A 23,782-nucleotide genomic window follows, 5' to 3' on the forward strand; every position below is an offset into this window, starting at 1 on the left:
TGGTAGTTGTAACTGGTTAAGCTCTGCACGAGTGGTTCCCTAAGCCTTCCCCCTTTTCCACCACCCACAGCAAGTTTTAAAACAGTCCAGTTCTACCTTTCGCAGCCTCCTTTACAGGTGGGGATCACAATGTGGACTCGTCGTCACCAACAAGAGGCAAGTGAAAGCATGCTCCTCCGCATGGGCTTCTAGAAAACGTGTTTCTTACCTGGTAGAAGAGCCGGAAGAGCCGCCTCCTCCTCCCAGTGCCCCTTCTTAGATGCCCCGTTGCTTTCTGCCCATGGCCTCTGAGGGGTGAGCCCGGAGCCACCATCTGGTTCAGTAATGTGGTTTAGTCTGTCTTTACTCAAACTACTGGCCGGCCATTATTCTCACTTGGGTCTGTAAACTGTGAGTGAGCCGATGCCTCATTTCTGGGTGGCGGCCTTAAGAAACCCTGCAGAATTATAAGCTACCAACCCAGGATTTTGATGGATCAAAGTTGAAATCACCTCTTCCAGACTTCTTGTTAAGAAAGCAATAAATACCTTCATGTTTAAAATGACAGTTGGTAGGGGTTTCTGTTACAAATAAACCCTTGCTGATAGAGAGCAGACCATCCAAGTGGCCACTGAAGCAAGAAAATAAGTGGACAGCAGCTAAGTCGTGGATAATGCGGCAGGTGCCCAGCCTGACTGAGCTCTTACCAGACAGCACAGGATGAGGTGAACTGGATTGCTTTTAGTTATTCTTAGTTTAATATCTTTTCCCAATAAACAAGGAAGCTTGAAGTAAATAATAGGGTTTACCAAATGGACAAACTTAACCTAAAATGCCACTCCACTATGTTTTTTAACTTAGTAACTTCTGGAAAAGCAGTGGTGTGCCTCTGTGCCTTCACCTGTGTGTAGTCACCTAGCTGTCTAAGGTTGCTGTGAAAGTAAATGAAATAAGCCACGTAAAGAGGGAATGTGCAGGGCCTGGAGTGTGGTATGTAGTTGGTGAGCGGCCTCTGAGCATCAAACTGCTCAAGATGAATTCACAGGCTTTATGCAAGGATCAAGTGGTATAATTCATATCAAACGTCTAACAGAGAAAATTCTCCATAAATACTCATCACTCCATTGCTAGAACAATAACCACATTATGAGAACATTAGGAGATGCTGAAATATAACTGTCTTGATAAATAATTTCTGGTGGAAATAAAATTTACAGTCAAATAAAATGTCCATTTTTACAATATGATGAAACCATTTGGAAAGTGTCAGAATTGGTTTAAAGTTCTTTGAAGTCCAGATCTGGACTTGAATACAAGGGGCTCTGACTACCTAGACCTTCTTCGTCCACTGGAATTAACATTTGAATAAATATCAGGTGGAGGAGGAGATGAGCACAGGAAGCTTCCAGACACCCTTGGGAGGCTCTATCTGCTCTTTCGTCTATTTTGTCCTAGTTCAGGCATTTGAACTTATCCCAGCTCAGTCCCACTTGGGGTTCTCCCTCTCGGAGTGCTTTCCTGACCTGTGTTTCTGGTCTCGGATCATTGAGCCTGTAGCTGTTAGAGCCCCAGATATCGGCAGCTATGTTTCTAACCACGGCCCAGTAACCCAGCCATGAACCCTGAGAACCACCATCTGTGTAACGATGCGGTTTTGTTGTTCTCTACTCAAGCCTGAAGAGTTCCACCATCATACACAGTTGTGCCCATAAAACGAGTGCAAGGGATGTGTGGCCTCTGGGAGGCAGCGTTAAGGGCCAGCGTGTGCTTCACCAGGTCACCTCCTCCCTGCCCAGATGCTGGGGGCCATCCATGTGGGTCTCTGAGTGGCTGCAAAGGGCAGAGAGAAATGGACCCCCAGCCGCCCACGCAGTATGAGCAAGAAACTGAACCTTGTTTCTGAGATGCTGAGGCATAGGTATGCACTGCATAACCTACCCTATCCAGACAAAAACTCTCCTTAAGGAAGCTCACCCCCTAGCTCAAGAATTCAGATCTCCAGGTCAGGACCAGCCATCCTAGAGTGTGCAGAAAAGATCCTTTTCTTGAAAAGAATGATCAGCCCTAGACTAAATACTAGTCTGGTCCCAACTAACAAATCTGAAAAGCAAGACTCAAACATACAAAATTATTTCTAAGAAACTGAATCTTAAAACAAATCTCAGTAAGCTGCAGAAATAAAAATACCCAGCACCAACAAGACAAATTCAGTGTCTGGCACTGAACTGAAGTTTACTATATATACAAAATGCAGAAAAATACAGCTGATGATGAGAATAAAAGTTAGTCAATGAAAACTACTTAAGTGTTCATCAGTAGATGAATGGATAAGGAAGAGGTGGTACATATACACAATGGAATATTGTTGAGCCATAAGAAGAAAACAAATCCTACTATTTGCAACAACATGGATGGAGCTGGAGGATATTATGCTCAGTGAAATTAGCCAGGCGGGGAAAGACAAGTATCAGATGATTTCACTCATCTGTGGAGCAAAAGAAAGCAAAACTGAAGGAACCAAACAGCAGCAGACTCACAGACTCCAAGAAGGGCCTAGTGGTTACCAAAGGGGAGGGGTGGGGGAGGGAGGGAGAGGAGATTAAGGGGCATTATAATTAGCACACATACTGTAGATGGGTCACGGGGAAGGCAGTACAGCACAGAGAAGACAAGTAGTGACTCTGTGGCATCTTACTACGCTGATGGGCAGTGACTGCAGTGGGGTGTGGGGGGGACTTGATAATATGGGTGAATGTTGCAACCACAACGTTGCTCATGTGAAACATCTATAAGTTTGTATATCAATGATACCTTAATAAATAAATAAATAAAAGTAGAGATGGCATACTGAGAAAAACACCATGCAGAACTAATGTAGATGATAGAATTAGCAGGCAAAAGCATTAAAATAGTTATTAAATTGCATTCCATTCATTCAAAAAGTTTAGTAGAGATACAGATTATATTTTAAAAGACCCTAGTCAAATGTGCAGAGATGAAAACTCTATTGTGTGCAATAGAAATTTACTGGATATGGTAAGCTGATGATTAGGCATTAATGAACTAGAACACAGGCCAATGAAAGCTATCCAAAATGAAGCACACAGTGAAAGGTAATTTAAAAAAATAAAAATAGCATCTATGAATGTGGAATAACTTCAAGAAGCCTAATACACATTTTTCTGGATTCATTATGATATAATTGAGACGTAACTGTGTAAATTTATGGTACACAATGTGATGATTTGATACACTTATATATCGAGAAATGCTTATTACAATAGTGTTAGTTAATACAGCCTTCACCTCTTTTTTATGGCTGAATAATATTACTTTGTATGTACCACACTTTCTATATCTATTCATCTATTGATAGACACAGGGTGTTTCCATATCTTGGCAACTGCAAATGCTGCTGAAATGAACATGGAAGTGCAGACATTCTTTGAATAGAGATTTCATTTCCTTTGGATATAAAGCCTGAAGTTGTATTGTTGGGTCATATGCTGGTTCTATTCTTAATTTTCTGGAGACCCTCCATGTTGTTTCACATAGTGGCTGCTCCGATTTTTGCTCTTACCAATATGCAGAAGGGTTCCTTTTTCTCTATATCTTCACCAAGGCTTATCTCTTGTCATTGTATAACAGGCATTCTAACAATTGTGAGGTGATTAATCAGTGTGGTTTTGATTTGCATTTCCCTGATGATAAATGAGGTTGAACAATTTTTCACATTTTAATCAGCCATTTGTTTGCCTTCTTTGGGAAAATGTTTATTCAGGCCCTTTACCCATTTTTAAAATCCTATTTTCTGTTTAGTTGTTTTGCTATTGACTGTTTGAATTGCTTATATATTTTGGATATTAACACTATCAGATATATAAATCACAAATATTTTCTCCCTTTCCATAGGTTGTCTTTTCATTTATTGATTATCTCTGTTGCTGTACAGAGATTGTTAGCTTGCTTTTGGTGTCATATCCAAAAAAATAATTGCCAAGACTTATGTCATAGAGATTTTCCTTGTTTTCTCCTAGGAATTTTATGGTTTCAAAGTCTTAATTTAAGTTCTTAACCAATGCTGAGTAAGTTTTTGTGAGTGGTGTAACCTTGGAGGTCCAATTTCATTCGTTCTCATGTGAACATGTACTTTTCCCATCACCTCTTATTGAAGGGACTATCCTTCCTCCGTCGAGTTTTCTTGTCTCTCTAGTATCAGTTGTCCACAGATGTGTGGGTTCATTTCTGAGTTCCCCACTCTGTTCAAGAGGCCCATGTGTCTGCTTGATCAGTCTAGCTTTGCAATGTAGTTTGAAATCGGGAGATGCAATGCCTCTAGTTCTGTTCTTTCTCAATATTTCTTTGGCTATTTGGGATCTTTTTTGGTTCAATATGAACTTTAGGATGTTTTTTCTGTTTCTATGAAAATCCCATTGGAATTCTGATAGGAATTGCATTGGATCTATAGATGGTTTTGGGCAATACAGACATTTTAACAATATTAACATTCCCAATCCACGACCATGGGATGTCTTTCTGTTAATTTATATCTTCTTCCGTTTCTTTCATCAGTATCTTACAGTTTGCAAAATATGGATTTTTCACTTTTTTGGTTAAATTGCTAATTATTTTTATCTTTTTTATGCTATTCTGAATGGCATTGTTTTCTTTATTTCTTTTTCAGTGAGCCCACTGATTTTTTAATGTTGATTTTGTATTCTGAAACTTTACGAAGTGTGTTTATTAGTTGTTGCAGTTTTTATAAAACAGGTGGAGTCTTCAGAATTTTGTATGTGCCAGATCATGTCATTAGCAAACGGAGACAGTTTTACTTCTTCCTTCTGACTTGGATGCATTTTGCTTCTCTTTCTTGCTTCATTTCTCTGGCTAGGACTTCCAGTGCTGTGTTAAACAAGAGTGATGGGAATAGGCACCTTGTCTTATTCCTGATCTTAGAGCAAAAGCTTTCAAAGCTTTCAATCTTTCACTGTTGAATATGATTCTAACTATGTATGTGGGCTTGTATAATAAATGGACTTGATTATGTTGAGATATATTCCTTCTATACCACTTGCTGAGAGTTTTTATCATGGAAAGATGTTGAATTTTGTCAAAAGATTTTTCTTTACCTACTGAGCTGATCATATGATTTTTATCTTTATTATATTAATGTGGTATATCACATTTATTGCTTTGTATATGTTGAAACATTCTTGCATCGAAGGAATAAACTTTGATCATGATGTCTGATCCTTTTAATTTGCTGTTGAATTTAGTTTGCTCGTATTTCATACAGAATTTTTACATCTGTATGTATGAGGCACGATGTAAAAATAGTTTTATTTTCTTGTAGTATCCGTCTCTGGCTTTGGTATCAGGGTAATGCTGGCCTCACAAAATGAGCTTGGGAATTTTTTGGAAGAGTTTGAGGAGGCTTGGCATTAATTCTTTAAATATTTGGTAGAAGTCACACATGAAACCATCTGGTCCTGGACTTTTTTTCTCTATTGGCAGATTTTTGATAATTGATTCAATATCCTTACTAGTTACAGGTCAATTCAAATTTTCTCTTTCTTCAGTATTCAGCCTTAGTAGGTTGCATGTTTCTGGGAATTTATCCATTTGTCCAAGGTTGTCCAATTTGCTGGCATGTAATTGTTCATAGTCTCTTTCATCATTTGTATTTCTATGTTATCAGTTGTAATGATTCTCCTTTTCAGTTATAATTTTGAGTTCTCTTTTTTTATGGTAAACTTAGCTAAAGGTTTCTCAATTTTATATATCTTTTCAAAAGCCCAGGTCTTAATTTTGTTGATCTCTTCTAAGATGAAGGAAACCATTAGCAGGGGAAACAGAGAGGAGGGAATAGATTTCAATATAGTAGGAGATAGAAACTACAGGTCTAGTGACAACTGGATTGGAAGAAGAGATAACGAGGCGCCAGAGCTTAGATCTGACTTGGATATTAATGTGCATGTGGTTCTCCCACTGGATGAGGGAAACTGTGTGTGCACAGAGCAGTCTCGGAGCAGACCTAGTGCATGGGAAAACTCTGCTCTCTGACCGTGAACCACAGCTCTGACCACATGATCCCCTCCACACAGGACAGGTTACATGATTTCCTGGACCCACTGCAAAATAAATGGACATGTGGGGTCCCCTTATCCGAATCGTTAGGATTTTCAAGTCAAGAACAGTAGAGCATTAAACCAAGCCTGGAGCCTTTCCAAGACCTGGGTTTTGTGCAGCTGCACAGGCCACAGGACCATGAATCTGTCCCTGCCCCCATCTCCCGCCTGGGTTGGCTACTGTGATTCCAGAGCCTGCTTTGTTTGCAAAACTGAACCTCTGGTTATGTTTCTTCTCACTGGCTGATTTCAGGAGGGTTCTCCCCTGGTGTCCTGGCTTTATTATGCTGATAACTATGGGACATTTTTATTGGGGTCATAACGTTTTAACATGCCTCCATAGCCCATTTCTGTTAGTCTCCAAATCTGTCACATAGAATATGTAGCTGTGCTGCAATGATGATTTCAGTTTAGAGGAGGTTTTCTTCTTCCCCCAACTCACATTCACGACTTAGGACGGCAGTATGCCGTCCCCATGACAGGCCGAGAATGCCTCTTGAAGGTGAGTTTCTCCCTGTGCATCGAGTGGACAGGTGCATTCGGGGGCCACTTTGAGAGTGAATGCAAGCAAACAGAGTCCTGGGCAGCCAGCTGTGGGGCTGCAGAGGTCCTGGACGGACAGCTAGATCCACTCAGGAGCTTACAGACTGTTCCATGCTCAGTGAGGCGGACTTTCTCCGGCCAGAAGGCCAGAAGCACATGCTGTGTGTCCGGCTTAGCCACCACTGTCTTGTGCCCATAATCAACTCAAACAATAGCTCATCTTCCTCTTTGGTGACATGTGAGGTCTGGACCTTCGGGATCTGAATCCACTTTTCATATTATCTTCGCTCCCAGTCCACAAAGCTTCTGAGGACCTACCATGTCAGGATACTAGATAAACACTTGATAACAAAGAGCAAGAAAAAAGTTAAAGTGTCACTTTAGCCAATTTTGATGTTTACATACACATACCCTTGATTTATAAGCAACTATTCCCCTATATACCAAGAAATATTTCTGTTTAGAGAAGGGAGACACCGGCTACCCACAGGTCGGAAGCCTTGCAGACTGGTCACCTGCATAAGGCCACCAGATAAAATAAAGGCACTGATCATTTGCAAATAGTTAGGACATATTCATATACTTCAAAATACATTTTATTCAAAATTCAAATTTAATGGGGTGCCCTGTGTTTTCATTCTAAATCTGGCAACACGATACCTTAACTGAATGGAAACTGACTGTATGATTTTTAAAGTGGCATCTGACCCTGGCATACGCAGTCTAGATGTGGTTTCACCATTTCCAGTAAATCGAACCAAGACCAAAGAGTAGAGTTTAAGAGATGGGAGATATTGAATCAGGAGAAGAAGAAATTTGCTATTTAAACAGAATTGTACCCCCAAAGTATGATTCATTTAGTCAGTGCCCCATGACTCACATGCAGTCTAGAGGTCTATCCATTGGGGTGCGCCTACGCAGGGGACACTCCAGGCAGCCCACTAAGGTAAAGGAAACACGAGAACGTTCCATTTGTAAATAAGAAAGAAGTGTGACACTATTATTTCATAGAAGAATTGGGCCTGGAGTTCTGTCTCCGCCAGGAGGCGGCTGCGTCCTGAAGACCTCTGACAGCCTCACCACGCAGGGGTTCAACAACACACATGCTGATTCTCTGCACTATGAAAGTGAGTGGATGAAATGTTTCTGGTTTTTGTGCTTTACTTTGCCACACAGGATAGGGCATTGTGAAAAATGTATAAGCATCATTTTCTAAACTTAGATTTTCCCACACAATTTCTGTACTTTAAATTCATATTTAAAAATACCAGACTGTAAATCTTCCTAATTATTGTGCAACAACTAGTCATGGACTTTAGGGATGGAAGGAATTTAACGGATAAATTTCAGCAAAAGCCTTTGCTCAACTGGTGGATGAAACTTAGGACCATAATTTAATAAGCACAGTTTCTGCTGTTGGACCTATACATCAGTACAGCATATATTTTTCAGTTATGACAGCTGTTACCACCAAGAATCAGAATTGATTTATCATAAAATTTTTTGACAATAGTGAAACTTTCATATTTTTCACATATGAAAATATTCTTATATACCTTCATGAAAACAAAGCAGTTTTGATATTTAAGTTTACATGTTAATAAAATTTCAAGGAAAATTAAAATGTTTGGAATCATTTGCAAATAGAGTAAAAGAGATTACTTCACTTATTTTTTAGGTTTTGTGAATGTTTTGTTATATTTGAGTACATTGAAAATCTATAAAATTTCTAAATAAGTAATATTCAGAAATCAGAGGTGAATACTTAAAAATTTCCACCACAAGGTGTGCTAAAAACTCAGCGTTTGTACAATTATCTATCTGAGATATTTAGAAGACATTCTGAAACTGGAATTCATTGGAGTTGGGGATTTATCGTGACTGAGCTCTAAGTTTTTTCTTTCTTTCTTCTCTTTTATTATTTTCAGCAATTCTAATAATATAGAATATTCTATATTATCCCAGGTAAAACTATTCTTTCTTTTGGAGGGGTAGACAGGCCCTGTTTTTGAAAAAAAAGTTCAATTTGTAGACCCAGGCTAGAATTATTCTTAAACTGCCTTTGCTACAAAATTTAGTGTAACATGAGTAATACTTTATCCTTTCTTACAATACATAATTCAGCAGTGCTGTTTAATATCTAATTCAACTGTTTCTACTACAGATTAAACATATTCCCTCATAACCACCCAAAAAATTATCTACAACTCTGAACTTGAAGGTGACTGCTAGGTTCTTTTCTTTAAAAGATAGTTTTGCCATTTTTAATTTGATAAAGGAGACTGCTCTCCATTTTCTTTCTTCTTGTTAATTTGTCTACCTTATAAAAAAAGGAATGCATTTGTAAAGTATTTGAATAAAAAAAACAATCATTTCATTTTGCATTTGGGATTGAAAAGTTAACCAACAAGTTCAGAGAATAATAAATGGAGCAAAGGGTGGGTGACTTGGGGTCCCTTACGACCGCCATGAGTTCTGGGGGAGCTGGAAAGACACCCCTGGGCTGCAAACCTCATGAAGGTCAACAGAGGCTAGTAATATGCAGAAATGTGACCTTTTTGGTAGCGATGACTCTGTCTCAAAAATATGAAGTTAAAAGTCTCTTTAACCCAAAAAGGTCATAAAGAACTTTATGGTGAATGAAAAATATTTGCAATATTTTGACTAGGCCATATCATATAGGTTAACTACATATAATTAAGGAAAAAATTTTAAGAATCTGCAGTTACTCTTGATGCCATTTTTCTATGGAAGACGTGCGCACTGACAAAAACGGCCTGGACACTGGCTTGTTTTCAACCTTGATAAAGTAATTTAGTTTTCTAAAAGAATTGCTCTCATTAATGCTTTGGTAGTGTACCAGGATACGCCCCCAGAACGTGACAGAAGAGAAACATGCTTCCAGGGGCTCCCTGAGTTGCTCTGCGCTGGTGGCAGATGCTGCCCATGGGGCCTGGGCCTGAACGCTCACCCCCACTCACAGGGCACTGTGGCCTCTTGGGGGGTCACTGGGCAGTGGGCTTCTCTGGTGTTCTGTGTTGGAAACGTGAGGCTACAGACCAACGGTCACCAGCTTTGTGGCTGCCAAAACCGCCCTGGGAAACATGGAAAAGAAAAGGAGGGAATGAGTAAGGAAAAGGAAGACCCAAATGAAAGATTTTAACATAATAAACATCTTATTTTCTGTGATTTTTCTGAGATCATAAATCCTCCCAAGATCGCTGAAGCTCTTTCCTGCTAGCGAATTCCATTCAATGTTGAAAGAATATAGGGAGATGCAGCATTCTCGTTTAAGCCCTAATTCCGGGCACCTCTTCATCATGCACCTGAAAACCTATCTTTGAAGACTCAGCACATCCGTCGCCTCCTTTGTGAAAGGATGCAGAATAGTTCATTCAGTGCTTTCTCCCTGGTTATCATCAGTCTGTTTACACTCCTGTCCGCTCAGCTGGGTCATGACCGTTCAAGGCAAAGCACACACCGTATTCATCTTCATATGCCCAGTGCTTAGAACACATCAGCTCCACACTGATAAATGTCTGGCAAATTCAAGAAGAAAGAAAGAGAATGATTGATCAAATGAAGCGATAACAAATGGAATGGGCCTTTAGGGGAGACACGGGATATGGCACAAGTTGTTATCAGGGTTACAGGAAGAGAAGAGCACATTCATCCTTCAATATCCCGTCAGGCAAGAATAAACTGAGCCCTGAACCCTGGATGGAGTGCCAGCCAGGAGTTCGCAGCCGGGGAGAGAGCAGCAGTGAGCGCCAGCGTTAGACGGGGGCTGGGCGGGTCATTAAAGCAGGGCTGTCCACTCAGAGGGCCTAGGCGAACAGCCAGGACCGGGTCAAAAGCTAAGAATGGAAGTAAGAGACACTAGATGAAACAAGAGGAGCAAAACCAAGAGAAATCCCAGAGGCAGAGAACAAATATATAATCCTTTGTGTGCTATTAATAATCCCAGCATTCGGTACTGGCTGATAGTCAGATCCTGGAAGAGGCTGCCTGAATTCAAGTGCTGCTTCTATTTGCTTACCAGATCCAGAACGGTCGCCATGACACTGTCCTCATTGTAAACAGGGGTGATAGTCACTCCTACACACAGGACTTGGGGGAGAATGAAATTAAACATATCTATAGAGCATCTAGGATAATTCCTAACATATAATCAGTAATTAATGTTAGCTGTTGTTATTAAAAGGTCCCAATTCAATCTGGACAGATGAGTGATATAAGAGATTTTTTTTAAAAAAGAATTTTCCTGGGAAGGGGTGACAGTATTTATCAGTCTGCTTAGACCACTCCTGGCTTATGACTGTTCTCTCGGTGTCTTATTTGATCAGTATGTTCTTTCACTGTTGTAGGAACCTAAAAAAATAAAATGTATTAGAATATCTTTAGGATGTTAAGACAGGTAATAATTTTCTGAAACATGAAATAAAAGATAACAATTAAAAAGATTAAAATGCTAATGCAGACTGTTTAAAACTTCAAAATTTCTGACAAAAGCCAAATATTCCCCAAAATGAAAAATTGTACTAATAATTCAAGAAAATGCAGAAAAATAGCAATGATCATTTTGGTTCTATAATAGCACAGTGCTGGCTGCAAAGCAAATATCCCACAGTGACCACATGGGAAGGATGGACAAATTGGAGGGTTTAAATTAGACAGAAGATGTTCTTTGATTACAGAGCCAAACTAGAAATCAATAGCAAAAAGATTACTAAAAATACCTGAATGTTTAGGAATCAAATTATATATGTAGTCGTGGATTCAGTTTGGATCCATGGATCACATTAACGGGGCAAACATTTAAACTGTAAATGATATCCATGAGAATTAAAATGTGGCATATCAAAACATTGGGAAGCAGCTAAAGCCACACTTTGAGGAAAATTCATAGCATTGATGAATATATTAGAAAAGAAGCAAGGCTAAGAATTATTTTCATTGGCCTAAGTATCCATTTTAAGACTCCTGACAAAGGAGAGCAAATTAAACCTGCGAAAGCAGACAAAGGAAATAATAAATATAAAAGCAAACAGAAATGGAAAGAAAAGGATGTTCTGCAGAATATATTAACAAATCCAAATTTTGTTTCTTTTAAAAGACTTACGCAAGTGCTAAATACACACTGACTGACAAATTTTGTTAGAAAGGTAAAAATTACTAATAATGGGGATAAAAAAGAAGTCATCACTAAAAATATTTATTCCAGATGGGCACTTACATTCAGAGACCAAAGTAATTCACCATACTAATGTAGGAATAGAATAAAATTATGTTATCATTTCAATGGCTACAGAAAATGCATTTGACAAAATTCAACATCTATTCAAAGCTACTTACTGAACTGGGAATGAAAGGCAATTTCATTAATTGGATTTAAAAAATAACACACAGCAAGCATTATATTTCTGGGAGAGATAAGTAAAGCTTTCCTCCTTGGATCCCAGAGGAGACAAAGATGTCTTATCACTGGCCCAAATCAGAGTAGAAAAATCAGAATCACATGTAGGCTAAAAATCCATGTCGATCCTAAGCATCTGAACTGTTTTTCTTCTTGGGGTAGAGGGGTAAGGAGGCGGTGGCATGGAAAGGTGGAAAGTAATTATATCTTCCTCAACCTTTTCTCTTCTTCCATTTTTTTAAAATATGAAAAGGCATTTAAAAGGCAGCAAAATGTAAGTAGCACCAGAGGCTGGTGTTAAAATGTGGATGCTGCCGGTGTGAAAGAAAGGGCAGGAAGCCAGAACTCTCTGTTGAGTCACAGAGATGCAGAGAGGAGAGGCTGGTGAGGGGCCTGGGCCACGAGGCTCTTGGAAACCAAAGGGGGAGGTTTTTGAAGGTTCCTGTTTTTTGCTTTGCTTCTATTTCATTTTCTATTGTGGTGTAAAAATGCTCCTAAATCCTGGTACAAATTAGATTATCAGAATAATAATTTATTATTATTCCATAGAATAATAGAATAATAATAATAATAATTCTTCACTGAATCAGAAATAGCCATTGTCTCTTTTGACTAGGATGAAAAATTATCAAAACAAAGAAACAAAATGGCTTAAGATGACCCGAATTTCTTTCAAAGTTCCCCCACTTAAGACAAATGGCTTTTCTCTATTAGCATCAAGAAAGTCAGCCACATTCTGAATTTAATAGAAACATATGAACATAAACAACAATGACCTATGGCAGTAGTAAATGCCTAATACATTGTATTAGATGATGTATAAATTGATACTGTTAATTATTGTGATCTTATTAATCATTGATAAACCTGCTTATTCCAACTAAACTTAATACTGGAATTTCAAGTTAAGTGGGAGGACTATTACTCTCTGTTGTAGATCTTACAAGTTAATACAAGCAAGTCATTTTTCCCAATGGAGCCTATATAAAAAGAATCCTTCACACAGACATACTACACAGTGCAATATTTCACTTACCCATTGTGTCTATGTTCACCCCCTATTTGTGTTAAATTGGTTGGGTAGCTCAGAAAATTAACATGAGAATTGTTACACACACAAAAAAATAACTGTAGTGTATTGCATATTCCATCTGTTCATGTTGGTGTCTTATAGACACAGCCAGAAAATCTTGGCAAAATTTAGGGCTGCCGGCTGTAAGAGAGGTCAGTAGTAGAGACTATGGAATTCTGGATTCAATCACAAATGGGCCATTGAAAGCTAACTTTTATAAAAAATTAATAAATACAACTACCCATCTGTTGGCTGAGTTCTGCCAGCACATCAAGAGGGGGCCTCATCAGTCCACTATAATCGAGACTGTAAACTGCCTGTTATTAAATTGTTTTTCCTGTGGCAAGCAAACAAAGATACATTGAAGTCAGGCAGGTAACAGCTTTCACTCCCGATTCATTCTCCAGACTTCATGGAGCCGAATTTCACGTTACCAATCAATACGGAGCCACACACTTGTTTTTAAACGTCTTGCCACAGGAATTGGCTTGCAGCCACCGTAGCAGAGACGTGTAAAGGAAGCGGATTTGGGAGGAAGGGAGGGAATGCTTTTTGCCTCCCTGGAGTCTGTTTATTTGTATATTTTGCAATACAATCAGTATTTTAAAAGAAAGCTATAAATTTAGATCCCCGGGTCAGAACTCTCAGAATATGGTTTTAGTGTAAAGAGGACAATTCTGATACTAAACTCTTGCTTGAAATCTTGAATCTCCCCACATGTCCATCCTAAGCATAAACGCTCAGAGACCCAGAGGGTGATTTACTAAATTTTAAACTCTTGGTTTACAGATTTTAATTTTTACTGCATTTTACAATTTTGGAATTCTGCACACCTTTGCAACTTTGCCATGTTCAAGGTCTCCAGTGAAGAAGAATCCAATTTTGAGATCAAAATCCAAGGAAACAAAAGATGATTAAAACTAAAATAAAGTGCAAAAATAGCTCATGTATGTAGTTTCTGAGCTCTGCCTTTACAACTAACTTTCTTGTCACATATCTGTATTTTATGGCCTCACGAGAATACAGTATTCTTGCTATTTTACACTGATTTTTCAGCAAATAAATCAAAATAGGTCATTCAGGGGTTTTTGGTGATAGAAGAAAATATTTATCAAAAAGGCCATTATGAGTAGCAATACGAAGTAGAGGATTTATGTATGATTATTGCATTTGGAGATAATTTTATAAAGCAGAAAGCCAGATTTTTGAGAATTCTATCCTCCATAAATAATCTGCCATAATCTGCCATAAATGATAGAAGATTTCCTGTCTTTTTCTGTTGTGTAAAATGGAAATCCCTTAGTAATGCAATCAAAATATGCATTGATATTTCTCATATTGCAATTTTCATCCTTTCGTTATGAGTGAGACCTCTGAAGGGTTGAGCAGGTGTACCTGAGAGTCAAGTGACTGAGACTCAGTCCGCACAAGTTACTTTATCTCATTTCTGGACCTAAAAACATTTATTAATTTTTTTCTCCCTCGGGAACATTATATCCTTTAAATATGTGCAATACATGTCATAGTTACCCACAGAGGTACATTGCCTGCTCAGAGGAAGAGAGGGGAGAGTGTGGTTACATACCTGGGAAAGTCAGGAAGAGTTTCTTTTGATTTAAGTTGCAAAATGTCTTGAAACCTTGTCCAGACGTGTTTGTCTCTGATAACGCGTGGAGCCAGGTGTCGTTCAGCGTGTTTGCCCCGGAAGCAGATGCTGCTTCATTGAGCTGGCGCTTCTTGTTTCACGCAGCAGGATTACCCAGCCCTGCCTTCAGCCCGGGCCTGGGGACGGCTGTGTGGCACAGCGCGATGTGTCCCGAATTGGTTGGATTCATTCCTCCACAGACACTGACGGGAGGCGAGAAGGGCCTAGAATCCATAGGATGAATATGGGGCAGTTTTATTTGTGGGAGGGAGGCAAGGAGCCAAATGATTTAAAGTAAATTGACTAGTAATTTATTTAAAAAATAATATTGAAGCAAACATGTAATGGAATAATAGGCTAAATTGGCATACATTTTAAGAGAATTTTAAGGTAATAGATTTTGGATACTTAATAGAAATGTCATGCAGGACAGGTCACCTACGACATCCTGCACCCCCAGGCTGAGTCTCGTCTGCTTCAGGAGCTACGTCGGTGGGGAAGCGTGAGAAGTGTGGTGGAGAGAGGGTAACGCCGAGCCTCTGGCCGTCCTGCTCAAAACACATATAAACGGCAAAATACTGTCATCAGAGCAATACCACAGAGATGTTTAAAGGAATAAACTATGATAATGTAGGTAAAGCTCTTTGTGAACTGGAGAAAAAGGGAAAAGTAGATTTTTTCATTTACTTATTCTTTTATTTAGCAGACATTTATTGAGCAGTTACTATATGACAAAACTCCACTGGGCATGGTGCTTCTCTTCAAGGAGCCTACAGTCTAAAACCAAAGAGACGGCCAGGCAGCCAGTACTCCAATGCCGGGACAGAGGCCCAAGCTAGATGCCGCCTCTGAGTTCAGTGACAACATCTGAGGGAAGACCTGATGGCAGGTGAATGGGCCACAGAAGACAACTCAGAGCAGAGGGGCCGCGAAGAGGCTGGAGGCGGGGGTGCATGCCGTCTGTTGAGGGTCAGCCTGTTGAACAGTAGCATTTTCAGGAGTCAACACAGTGTATGTTTTTCTCCAGCAAAGTTTCATGTGGCATAGAAAGGTAATTCTGTTGTTTTGAGGTTCAAGACTTTACCAGGTGATTTCAAAAGGAGATTTGAAGGTCTAAGCCCAGAAGTGACCCTATGGAAGGATCAGGAATTCTAAGGGAAAGTTGGGGAGGCCACTGCAAGAGGGCCCGTGATGAAGCCAGCAGACAGGGGGTCTGGTGGGGATGGGGAATCGCCCCAGTAAGCTGCTGAGGCACACAGAACGAGGAAAGTTTGTCACATAAAAACCAAGCCAAACGTCAAAGGGAAAAAGCAGGTCACAAAGCCATGTGCAGAGCGTCATTCCAGTTTGCAAGCCAGAGACTTGGACGCATACACAACAAAATGCTAATAGTGGTTATTGCAGGGTGACAGAATTATGAGCCAGTTTTATTTTATTTTCCCTGTCTTCTATATTTTCCAAATTTTCTTCATTGAATATATATTGCTTTTGTAATTGAAAGAACATTAAAAACAGATGTGGTAGCCCAGAACTAGGGGAGTGAAACCGAACAGGTCATTAAGGACAATCACTCCCAGACCTGGAGCGACACAGGGCATGGTGGGACCTCACGAGCTGGTCCGAGGGGGATGGCCACTCACTGTACTTCCTACGCCTCTCCGCCCCACACCCCTCCTCCCTCTCTCACCCGGAAACACACATCAAAACTCGCGCAGGCAGTGAGAAATTCACACGCCAGCTCACACATACTCACTGCAGCACTTCCTTTTTCTTAAGATGGCAGGAAGCCCCAGACACCGTGGACATGCGCGACCACACCCAGTGCACATCTGGGTCTGAAGTCAGCGTGGCTGCGCCCTCTGATGTCCCACGTAGGCTTTGGGGCACATTGATATATTGGTCAAGAAAATGTCCTGTGAATAATTCCAGTTTTCCTCCCCTGCCTCCATCTCTCTGCACCCATCTCTGCTTCCCACAAAACATACTGATAAAGATAAGCGTGTTCCCAGCCCAGTCTAGTCCTAGAGATGCGGTGTGGGGGAAGGACAACTGAAGGTCCTCTAGCCAGATTCCAGGGATGCTTCTCTGAGTATTTCCCCAAAGCCACTGTCCAGGCAACTGGAAAGTTCTCCCCAAAAGACCATCTTACCAAGTCCATAGACTGCACCCCTCTGGCAAACCCTGTCACCTCCAATTCCAGTTGCATATCCATCACAACTTAGCACAGGAGATTGGCTATTTAAGGTTTTATTTTTAGTTCAGTTCAAGGAAGTAGAAATAGGTATAAACCAGGTATAGGTCACTTTCATCATTTTTAACTACCTTTTTTCATCCCCCTTTACCCCTCGGATCCTGGTTCTGTGAGCCCCTTCCTTTCGGGCCGGTACATTCCACCACATTCAAGCTTTTCCTTCAGACCCACGTTTGTCCTTGAAAAGGCAGATGGTTTTGTTTCAGCTGTGGATCCCAATTTCAGTTTCGGGTTGAGCAGGGTGTATACCTAACCAGATGGAATTTCCTGGATTTGCTACACAAATGTTTTAGGACACAACTTTAGGCCTGCTTTCCTAATATTTCAGCTTTAATTCTGTAGTGACTTGCATCATTCATTCTGGAAAATCCAGCACACATGAACTCAGAGTGCCTGAGACCTTAAAGGAAGCCAGGCAGTGTGTGAGCAGGTCCTGGGAGCTGGGGCACCAGCATTTGCAGATCCATCCCCGCCCTGAGTCAGGCAGAGCCGTTCAAATTCCTCTAGTGCCATTTTTTAGCCGTGTGACCTTTAGAAAATCACTTAATTTATTTGAACCCTAATTTCCTCAACTAAAAATGGGGTTATAATGAGCTAATATGGTTGTTTGGAAGTTTTAAGGGCCTAATGTGCACCCAGCTCCCTGCACAGTGATGGGCAATAATACGTTGGGGTTTATCTCCTTCCCCTGTGCCTTGTATTTGGAACTGTCTTTTCAATTGTCAGATGTCAGTGATAATATTAGCACATCTTTAACCTAAGTTAAAAGGAACAAACCTCAAGACCACAAATTTTTGACACAAAAACATTTTCCTGCCTAAGAATTCAGGTTATGGTCAAGGGGTGGCCAGCATTCCAAGGACAGCAGAATTTCTTGGAAATAATTGAAGGTCGATGCAAAGGCAGATGCAAATCCCCCCTGACGCTGGATCGACCTGGTTTTCTTGGCTAAGAAAGGTCCTCCTTGGTCCTTCGCAAGCCTGTCCCAGCTGAGACTCCTAGGGTCACTCCCAGCCTAGATCTGACCCGCAGGAGAAGGAAACAAATAAGAGAAAAAAGGAGACAGAACTACCTGAATTCCTTAGAGCAGAGACCAAAAAAATGTGATTCTGTTAATGCTCACCCTCTGGCACCTGTGATCCTGCATCCAACATCCACAGAAACCATTGACCTGTAGACACAAAACAATTTCTACTGTTTAATTTAGACTTCAGTAGTCTTTCAAAGTTATCAAACTTAAACTTTCTAATTGACCTAAAAAATCAGATCTGCGTTTGATCACTTTTTTAATGTTATCTCCGTTTCTATCCCCAACAGTTCCTTTCTTCAACTCTTCTCTTCTGTAATGTAAGAAAGTAAAATCTCATCAGACAAAATACTGTGGAAATGGCCCTCCAGATAGACTCAAGGAGGGACGGCAAAGGAAACAATGAATATGCCCATCTGGCCTTCGGATCCGCTACTTTTTCTGACTTGCGGGTTTAGAGGACTTCTCAGTTTCTTTAAGGACTTAGTTTTTGAATTTGGATGCAACTGAATTTTCCAGATTGAGTGATAAGGGGTTTCATGAGCTTTAATTTGTCTCCTTGTCCCTAAGGAGGTCCCAGTAAGGAGAGGAGAAACCCAAAGAAGGTAAGAAGAAATTAAGGTCCATCTGGCAACAGACCCAGAGGTTGGGAAGGAGCCACGGCTGAGGAAGCAAAAGCCGCAACGCTGGTACCGACAAGTCCTGTTTCTTCTATTAAATACTTAGCTTTTCTTCATAAATCTGATTCTAAAAAGCAATAGCATATCTAGAAAGAGCTTAGGCACATTTTTGAGCGCTTCTCCCCTGAATCTAATGCTAGTAATTTCAGGCAGAATGTCTGGAAGCTCTCGGAATCGGGTGGGCATTTCCACACTGGAAGCTTGGGGCCAATGGGAGAATTTTAACGCAGGGACCCAAGTCCCCAGGCCAGTCTGGAGACCACTGTTCTCATGAAACCGTCAGAATGCCATGCTGGTCAGGGCTCACCTGTGGCACAGACATTCTACCTTAGACAGGAGTTCACCAGCCCACAGCAGCGCCGTGAATTAGCCTTCTGGTCATGGGAGACAGAGCGTCACTGGGAGGCAGGCGACTTTCCCTTATCTTATAATGATGCTACTGACCCTGTTCTCTGTTACATTCTTAGCACCTAGAATAGTGCCTGTCATGTAGTAATAGATACTTGTTGAATGAATGAATGACTATAGTGCTTCCACTGTGATAAACACTTAGCTTAACTACTTTTTGTACATCATCACATTTGATTTACAAGCTTACAATTCCCCTAAAAGGCATTAAGTATTACTCTCCCCATTTTACAGACAAGAAGACGAGCCTCAAAAAAAGTAAACAACTTACCCAAGCTAGAATTAATGCTGATTCTAAGACTCCTGTAGCTACACACCATCATCTCATCTCATCCTCATTCTTAAAATCAATGATTATTAAGGAACTCTTTGGTAATGGCCTTAATGGCCACACAATGATTGTCTCAAATCATTCTAAAATATTCTTTCAAGAAAATTCAACTTTCCTAAGTTTATTCATGCATTCGGGGAACAAGCATTCACGAAGCGCTTACTGCTCTGGGCCAAGAACATCACCAGGTTCTGGGGTGGTGCAGACAAAGGCTGGGTTCCAGGGACCTGGAGAGGCCCACGCAGAAGTGGACAATCTGAAATCTGGAAGCAGGGCACCATTTCAGAGGGGCAGCCAGGGCATGGCTACAGGCACGCAGAGATCTACATCCCCCTTCCTCCAGAAAAATCCAGCCAGCGATGTGAATTTGGACAGCACAAGGCTGAAAGCAGGCTGGCGGTTCTCAAGCAGAAATTCGTCTGAGGCCCTCACGTGACACTGTCTGTAGTCATGTGTCCATTCACGGCCTCGGTCACATTTCTCATTTCCAGTTTTGTATCCACTCATCCCTTTTCCAGGTTAAAAACACTGTGGCATTTACTTAAGGGTCAAAACCTGTGTTATAATTCTCTGTCCTGAGATATTTCATTTTCTGATCTTTTGATCATTTTTGCTGTTCTCTATATCCATCACATTCATTTTAAATCATGGAACCAAAACTCAGAATCAGCCCGCTAAAAGCCCCTGGAGAGTGACGCATGCGACCGGGAGAAGAGCACGCCTACTCTTGCGCTGCTGTTCATACATCCAGGGTTTTGTGGCTAGATTTCTATTTGTGCAAGAAGTTCTTGAATAACATAACATATTTGTGGGGTCCTATGAAGTCCCTTCAGCTGCACCAGCACAATCTTTCTATTTCCTCTTTCTCTTTTTAATCACACTCCTCCAGTTCCACGACAGCTCTTGGATTTTCCCTCTTGAGAAATGTCCACACATGCCAGGTTTCAGTTTCACATCTGAGTAAGTTAGGAGTCGTTCAGGAGAATAAACCAGCGAAAGCAAATGCACCCACAGGAGCTGCAGATTCAAAACAAACAAGACCCTGATTCCCGTGTAGTTTCTTCTTCTTTACACTAAACAACCAGAACCATTCGTCTTTATCCTCAGTGCCCAGCCTACCTGCCGGACCCTCACTGTGCGTGTCTTGTCGTGGCTGCCATGACACAACGGTGCGCTATGGGCGTTCCCATTTTTAAAAGATTTTGAAACTATTTTAAAAAATGATTGAATCATCATTATTCCAACTATCAGCAAAACACTTTAGATACTTTGTATTGGGACAGCAGTGGGTGGAAATACAGAAGCACATTCCTAGTCAACCTTTTCTTGGGGCTCATTTCTGGTTTGTGACTGTAGTTTACCAGAACTCTTTCACCTGTGCCAAAAGAAAACTATATGATAAAAGCATCTTACAGTTTATTTTTTTTATGTTTTCTTGGTGCTACACATAAATATATATACATGCATGTTACAGCTGATAGATAGATAGACATAGGTAGATACATAATAGCAAGATTTTCCATATCTCAGATATTTTCTAAATACTTTTCATGTATCAAGTCATTTCATCTTCATAACTTTGTAGTTGAGCAATCAGAGGTACAGAGAAGTTAAATAAATTCCCCAAGGATGCATAGTAAAAAAAATGGCAGGATTGGGGTCCAAGAGCCACACTGTCTAATATAAATATAACAGGAGGCACATATGTAATTTTGAACTTTCTAGGAATTACATTTAAAAAAGCGAGGAGAATGATTAAATTAATTCTTATACACTTTATTTCACCCAGTACATCCAAAATACGATTCCAACATGCACTTAATAACAAAATGACTGAAATGTTTTTACATTCTTTCACGCTTCTAAATAATAATGCAAGTATTTATGTCTGTTTTGACCGCAGAGGGTTCATGATCAGCACAAGCTGAGAATTAAGTCCTGCCGCGTGTCATGAGGACGTCCTGCTCCGCGCCGCTCAGCCCGGCCTCCCCCCACTCTGCTCACGTCTCACCTCGAGCCTCCCTCCCTCCCGGCAGCATCAGGCCCCTGCTTCCGCCCACCTCCCTCCCCAGCTACGCCCACTTCCCCCAGCTCAGCTGCAGCGCCGCCTGCCCCCGGCCGGCCTTTCTTGGCGTGAGCTCCTGGCGTGCAGACCCCCTCGAGTGGCAGGCGCTCCTGCAGGCTCCCTGACCTCTCTGAACACGCCCGTCCTGACGGCCTCTTACCCCCACTGCGGGCGGCTGTTCCTTCAGCCAGGGGGGTGTACGCCATCGCTGGAGTGCATGTGGAAGAACTGGGAAGGTCCCAGAGCGCAGAGAGAGCACGGGCGCAGGGCTCACGCCAGGGAGAAGGCCGGGCTGCCTGCTGGCACTTCCTCTGTGACACCTGCCCTCCCTGTTGTTGAGATTCCCTGAATATTATCAAGGGTCACCGAGGGGTAGCTCAGAGGGTGCTCCCTCTTTCCCTCTCCCATATGCCCATAAAGAGGAACTAGGTTAAAGGAGCATTTGGGGGGTAGTTCCTAGAAGATAAAAAAAGAGCTCAAAAAGGGCAACCTGGGGGAAGGGTGAAAGGAAAGAGGAACAGTGCCCCCTCCTCGCCTCCCTGGCAAGGTCATGGGCAGGCAGCGTGCAAAGCAATCTCAGTTCTCTATGAGACACGCTGGGAAACACCCTCTTGTCCCCAGTCTTGTGATGTCCTAAGTTACCAGGGGCAATTTTTACCCCAGCCCAGAAGACCATGGGGTCACCAGTGTCAGCCTTATAAATACCTTAGCAATGGCTCCAGTGCTGGGGCGTGTCTATCTCGTTTTCCCTCACGGAACCGCCCTGGAGGTGCCACATTTTCAGACCCCAGCTCAGGCTGACCTGCTGCTCTCCCCACCCTGGTGAGGGGCAGCAAAAGGGCAGGAGAAGACAAGCCCAGTGGCCGCCAGTGCTAAATGCCCATGGGAAGCCCGGGTACACGGCCGCCTCCAGCCACCCCCGACATACTGCAACGATCCCACGTATCTGTAGAACACTCAGTCCTTTCCAGGCAAATCCACAAATGTTGGATTCCTAAATCTCTTAAGAGGAAGACAGAATGTTAGGTAGAAAGAATATTAAGAGTCAGAGTAAAATCCAGTCCTGGTCCTGTCTGGAGCTTTTAAGAGCCTCAGGACTCCAGAAAATTATCCTAGTTCCCTGCTTTGTGGTATTTTTGTAAGATTCAAATGAGGTGCCACACAGGAAAGTGCCAAGCAAATGTAAGGTGCTCCATGTGCATATGAATGACTATTGTGTCAGGTGTACACAGTCCTGCTTCATAACATGATCACCATGAGTGTGTCCCCCTTCGCTGCATAGACCACTGCAGTGGCCGATAACACTGTGAGATTTATGGGGTTTACGTCAATTAACTTGTACCGCAAAAAGTACTATACAGGATACACTGATTTTCCAGAACCTACAACCTCCAGGCTGATCAAAATATGTCAAATAAAAAGTGCATTTTCCTACTGCTTATTTTCCTTTGCTAGAGAGTTACACCTGAAAGTTCTAAGATGAATCTCAACATAAGTCTACTATGCTGACATTAAAATCCAATTCTGAGTGACCTGCTACTCCATTATCATGTTTCATCTTCACAAAACCAAGCCAATCTAACAGCCTACATTGTATTCATAGAATAATAGTAAAACAGAATAAAGCAACATTCCAGGCGATCGGGAACCCATCCCCCTGGTCCAAGCCATGCCCCTCACCACTGGACGTATGATAGCTGTCTGAACACCAGAAAAACTGGAATACCCAGATGCCTTTTCTTTTGTTCCTTTCATCGGCGTATGTCAGTGGTTCTCAAACCTGAGGATACAAAGGTGTTTTTATAGACAAATTCTAATAAGCCAGACTGTGTAGAGCTTTTATGGGTTTTCATTCAGTCGTGGGAAAGCCACGGACTTCAGGACCTGGAATGGCTGTAGACCACAGGCTGACCCCTGCTATGATAAGGCTACTTACTGCTGCCGTTATCTCCTGCACCCACGCCACGCCAGCAGCTGGTACTGATCACTGCCCGGCTGAGGGCTTCCTAGGGGCCAGGGATACAAGAGGCACCCTCTGTTTGCTACCTGTGAGGCCGCAGCAGAAAAAGGGATGTAACTATAACCATTCACAGAAGAAACAAGAGACTCAGCCTGCGTGAGCAACAGTCTGCAGGTTACACGGCTGGGGGACGGGGTAGCCAAGCTCAAGCCATGTGTCTCCCCTGTGTGCGGCTCTGTCCACCAGGATGTACCGGAAGGATGATCGCTTGAGTAAA

At 41.6% G+C, this 23,782-nt stretch overlaps 1 long non-coding RNA gene across 4 annotated transcripts; it reads right to left on the reverse strand.

Moving 5' to 3' along the window:
- Nucleotides 1–2,960: 2,960 nt before the first annotated feature.
- Nucleotides 2,961–20,634, reverse strand: LOC118969820 (uncharacterized). Of its 4 annotated transcripts, XR_012123007.1 has the most exons (8): nucleotides 19,644–20,634; nucleotides 18,158–18,205; nucleotides 15,222–15,331; nucleotides 14,724–15,007; nucleotides 9,977–10,189; nucleotides 9,632–9,745; nucleotides 7,531–7,591; nucleotides 2,961–6,991 (listed from the first exon to the last, which is right to left on the reverse strand). It is a non-coding gene; the product is annotated as an uncharacterized lncRNA (long non-coding RNA). The 4 variants fall into 4 exon arrangements; XR_012123006.1 differs by lacking the exon at nucleotides 2,961–6,991 and having other exon boundaries at nucleotides 7,130–9,745; XR_012123005.1 differs by lacking the exons at nucleotides 2,961–6,991; nucleotides 7,531–7,591; nucleotides 9,632–9,745 and having other exon boundaries at nucleotides 9,753–10,189.
- Between the last annotated feature and the right edge of the window lie 3,148 nt (nucleotides 20,635–23,782).

The sequence above is a fragment of the Manis javanica genome, chromosome 11 (assembly GCF_040802235.1).
Source record: "Manis javanica isolate MJ-LG chromosome 11, MJ_LKY, whole genome shotgun sequence".
Taxonomy (NCBI): domain Eukaryota; kingdom Metazoa; phylum Chordata; class Mammalia; order Pholidota; family Manidae; genus Manis; species Manis javanica.